Source organism: Bidens hawaiensis, unplaced genomic scaffold, assembly GCF_021521415.1.
Source record: "Bidens hawaiensis isolate Kalapana, Puna unplaced genomic scaffold, B.hawaiensis_p1.1 tig00019925_1, whole genome shotgun sequence".
Taxonomy (NCBI): Eukaryota; Viridiplantae; Streptophyta; class Magnoliopsida; order Asterales; family Asteraceae; genus Bidens; species Bidens hawaiensis.
Window position 1 is genome coordinate 96,157 of NW_027493026.1, and position 5,545 is coordinate 101,701.

At 32.7% G+C, this 5,545-nt stretch overlaps 1 pseudogene; it reads left to right on the forward strand.

Moving 5' to 3' along the window:
* Nucleotides 1-2,888: 2,888 nt before the first annotated feature.
* On the forward strand, nucleotides 2,889-3,518 carry LOC143559516 (ethylene-response factor C3 pseudogene; annotated as a pseudogene).
* The last annotated feature ends 2,027 nt before the right edge of the window (nucleotides 3,519-5,545 follow it).

The window sequence follows — 5,545 nt, forward strand, 5'->3', positions numbered from 1 at the left end:
ATATGTGTTTTATTAAAAACAATATGTATATTTAATGATTAAACTCAATTTCATAACTACTAGCTTTGTTTAGTGGCAAAAGGGTACTACTCTCAACCAAAAGGTTATGGTAACTAGTTTCATTTGAGACATATTTAATCATATTTTTATAAAAAAAAATTTAAACAACCCAAATTATAACCAAGTAAACCCATATAAAAATTAAATTGTTTAAACTTAACAAAATACTCCTTTTACTTAATGCCCAAAAATTTTTGTCTTCAGCCCAAAACGTTTTTTGCTTTCTCGGAGCCGGCCCTCTATACAGGTGAGGAACTAACGCAACTAAAAGTTGCTAACTCTTTGTAAGAAATAAAAAGACACGATAGTTGGCGGTTACAGATGTCAACAGGTGATGATAGTTTTCTATGAATTGTTCCAAGTTGGCATTCTAATTAGTTACCATTGAAGAACAATTCCAATTCACAGTCAAGTTCTATTGATGATTTGGTCTCACTAATGATCGGTTGCAGCTAATAATAAGTGCCATTAATGATCAGCTTTTTGTTGAATCCATTTGTCACAAGTGATCGATTCCAACCGATAATTAATTCATATTTAGACCACTTTTTCCATGCAAGTTTTCATCAATCACCTTTGATCTTAAGTGTATCCAACTAAAGTCATTTGCATTCAACGTGAATCTACTACATGGTTTAGAATAAGTCGTCGATAACTATAGTTTGAATGTGACAAACACAATTTGTTTAAAAAGTGTTCCTTTCAAAATCCTTATAAAAACATAGAGTGAACTGCGTTTTCGTCCCTTTGTTTTGTTTAAATTTGTGGTTTTAGTCCAATAGTTTCTAATTTGCGATTTTCATCCCTATGGTTTCATTTCATTTGCAATTAAACTGGAATCAGTAATCCCGTTAAGTCTGATCGTTAAACCCATCAGCGTGTCCTTCACGTGAGGGGAAGTTTTGTCTCCCCCCCCAAATACGGGCTTGTGAAGTAGGATTCGGGTTTATTTGGGGAGAAAAAGGACAAAATTGCCCTCACGTGAGGGGTACGCTGAAGTGTTTAACAATCAGACTTAATGAAGTTAATGAATTCGAGTTTAATTGCAAGTGAAATGAAACCAAAATGACAAGAATCGTAAATTTAAAACTATTTGACTAAAACCACAAATTTATACAAACCACAAAGACGAAAACCGCACTTTACTTAAAAACATATCACGAACCAAATATTCTTTCAAAGTATACACCTTAGGTTGTTCATAAATTTATTGCATGTGTTAAGGGTATATGTTTGGTAGACTATATTTTAATTAACTTAAAACACACTTCTTAATAGTAAATGAAATATTCTAATGTGTAAATTTTAAAAACATGTCAATCGACTCTGAAACTATATTTTAAGGGGGAATTCTCAAAATAAACGTTTATAAAAACGTTTTTCAGGTTTTAGGTGCTATTTGCAAGAAATTCTTAAAATAGGTATTATAAACTAGTCGTGACAGGTAGTTTATGATTACACACGAGTAGTTTGTAGAACCAGTTAAAACTTGCCACGTGCCCTTAAACTAACCGTAATGAGCATGTTCACTTATAATTTGCTCGTCACGACTAAATAAGTTTCATGCCTCGTAATCAACGCCCACGAGTAATTTATAAGTCCTTTAGTCGCAACGACTAGTTTACCTGGTTTACATTCCTTACACGAGTAGTTTATTAGTAGTTAACTCGCCGCGACTAGTTAAACCTTACAATTTATTCGTCGCGACTAAAGAACTTATGAATTACTCCTGGGAGTTGATTACGAGGCATAAAACTTATTTACTCGTGACGAGTAAATGGTTAGTAAATCTGCTCGTTATGGTTAGTTTAAAGACACGTGTCAAGTTTTAATTGGTTATACAAGCTACTCGTCACAATTAGATTATAATACATATTTTAGGAATTTCTTGCAAATGACACCTAAAACCTGAAAAACATTTTCATAAATGCTTATTTTAAGAATTTTCCCACGTTTTAATCGATCACTTCTTTTAACAGCTCAGCATAGTGTTGATGAAAATTATGCATCGAAGGAATTAGTAAGGTGATATAGTGATGTCAGAATCAGTCATCTAATAAGTCATCTGACCTCGCCGCCAAAAGAGACATGAGTTATTTGACCCCACGTGTCCTTCTCTAATCTTTCTATATATGTTTGCAAATTCCATTTCTAAACTATATTATAAAACTTTATATTAAACTCACTATCTACATATTCAAAGTTCACACACTTCAATCAATCAATCAATCAATCATACCCAGTAAAATCCCACCGACAGCAGAGCTATAGGTAGGGTCTGGGGAGGGTGGGATGTAGGCACACCGTACCTCTATCCAAAGGAATAAAGAGGTGGCTTCCAGAGAGACCCTCGGCTCTAAGAACATGTGTATGAAGCAAAAAAAGGAAATCAAAGTTTAACAGTTATATAAAAAACTACTACTAATTATAATAATATTAATAATAAGGTCACAGTTTAACCGCAATATAAAAGCTAATAATAATAATAAAATAAAATAAAATATTAATAAAATATGTAAGGGAAATACCATTATGGTATGTGACCTAAATAAGTTAAGTCTAAGCCCTAAGGTATTCAATTCTCTCTAAAAATCCTTAACTTTAATTCTACTTCTCCACGAATTCCTATCCTCAACCATGTCCTCGGAGAGGTTTAGGTCTATCAAATCATGCCTAATCCTCTCATCCCAAGTCAATTTCGGTCGTCCTCTACCCCTCCTCCCCTCTATAGTAATGTTTTCTACGGATCTAACAGTAATGTTTTCTATGTGACCTAAATAAGTAAAGTTCACACACTTATAAAACTTAATATTAAACACACCATCTATATGGATCCATCATATAATTCATATTTCCCCTACCCACAACCGGACACTAGTTTTAGTTCACCGGAATATTATTCACACCACCATTCTCTTCCTTTCAATGAAAATGACTCCGAAGACATGCTTGAGTCATTTCTGACAACTCCATAGGAGAAACAGAAACACATTCTCCTGTGGAGCAGTTTAAAACCCAAGAAGAAAAAGAGTCAACTTTCCGCGGCGTGAGAAAGCGGCCATGGGGCAAGTACGCCGCGGAAATACGTGACTCTACACGTAATGGAGTTAGGGTTTGGTTAGGAACATTTGACACGGCCGAGGCGGCCGCACTGGCTTACGATCAAGCCGCATTTGCGTTGCGTGGATCGTCCGCGGTACTTAATTTTATCGCCGAGATGGCCTATGAGTCTTTGAAAGATTTGGGGTATGTTTATGAGGAAGGGAGTTCGCCCGTGTTGACCTTGAAACGGATCTATTCGGTGAACCGAAGGCGCGAAAATAAGCCGAGGAAGAAGATGGAAGAATCGAAGGATGAAAATGTTATTGTGTTGCAAGATTTGGGTGGTGATTATCTTGAAGAGTTGTTAGGGTTTGATGACTGATGAGAGTTGTGGTAGTAGTAGTAAAAGTTGGTGAAACAAACATGCATGGATAATAAGTTTCTATTTTCTGAACGACGAAGTTTTTTTAATTTTTGTTGTCTGTAAAACGTATGATAATAAATGAACGTAAATGCCAGACAATTGAAAAAGACGTTTTTTTAATTGTATTAAAATCTACATCTTTTTTTTTTTGAGTCTATTTTACTTTTTGTTTCACATTTTCTAAAGTATAATAATACATTATATTTTTATATGCATTTTTTTTAGTCTATTTTACTTTTTGTTTCACATTTTCTAAAGTATAATAATACATTACATTTTTATTTGCATGTATTACATATATGCACATGCGAGTTAAAATCCATGCAAACTCGGATTTTTATAAAATTTAATTCAACGGATTGGTTTTAAGTTAATCGGGTCATTAAGGTTCTTATAATTTTCAAATTGTTGAGGAAAAACCATTTGAAAATCGGAAATTGAAGAGACACGGGTAAAATAAATAAAAGATTTATATATAATTCGAATTCCCAGGTCGAATCAATTCGAAAATCACAATTTTCGAATCAGTTTCCAAACCCTAACGTGGAAACCCAAATACCAATCGGGTAAATCAGGTAGTTTGGAAACACTGCTGGAGTTTAATCCGGGTAGTTGAATTGGGTAACGGCTCTAGGTTCGTGCACCTAAAGACTTTGTTGAAGAAGAACGAAGAAAAGGGTTGACAACTAAATCAGATTGTTTGGGAACACCACCACAATTGAATCGGGTGCTTTTGAGTTCACTATTTGATATTTATAGTGGCTTGAATACATTGTACGTACATTCTAATAAAGCACGTGATGAATTTGAAAATCTTTCCTGGCTTCTTTTATTTGTTTAAAATATATTTTTTTTCATATTTTTGGAAATTGTTTAAAATGCCCTAAGCATGAATAGTAATAAACATATGTATAGCATGTTAAAGGATATATGCAAATATGTGATCCAAAACAATTCTAGCTACAAACTTCAATTGATACCGAAAATGAGAGAGTATTAATTATTAATGTTTGAATTAATATTGGGTCCCCTAAGGAACATGATTAACTATAGTCACGTGAACATTTGTTGTTATACCATCGATGCAATTACAAGTCACCACAAAACAATTTGTTTTAATAGTTTTTTTTAATGAATATAATTTATTATCAAATTAACGTGGACTGTGGTTGAAGGGTAAGTACTATACTGTAATAAAGGTGGGAGTTATCTCTTGGTAAGTGTTTAAAGGTTAAATTTTAATACACAAGTGTGCTAAATGTTTTGTTAACATTCCAATATAACAGCGTGCTTGAATAAATGGCGTTGGTAAAATATAATTACGTGCGTCGACTACCTGGCTATAATGGATCGGTGATGACTTGATAATTGTTAATATTATGTGTACTTATATTGTACCAATATTGTACATGTATCGTATCATAATTTAACTTGTTGAACTTTATTTGGACTTGGATTTTATTTGCTTAGGTTTTTTTATATGTTTATTTCACATTATTAGTTAGTTTTCTTTTCTTTTCTTTTTAAGTACACTGGGTTTGATTAATTTAAAATTTCCTCTCACAACATTATTCTTAACAAAAATTTACTCATCAACTTCTATATACATATCTAAGGCTCTGGATTGAAGTTAATTTGACAAAGGTTAACGAGTGAGACATAACTCCTTTCTTGTGTTAAGAGACGTTAAAATCAAGCTGAGTTAAAATGTTAACGAACTTTAAAATCCTCTACGTCACACATAATAATTTAAGATTGTTTCTAAATTAAACCGAAGAGGGTTAAACAAAGAGATAAAATAAGCAGTGTGTTACCTACATTAAGTTAAGAGACATGAAAGTTATACACCTTTAATCCATCACACCTATAAAACTATATACGTATTTATGAAATCATAAGCAGTTTATTCATTATTAATTAAATTTCCAAAATCATATTTTTTTAAATTCCAAACGTTTCCATTTTACTAAGTTCATCAACTTAGTTTCACCAATTTTAACCAAAGGATTTTGAAATATT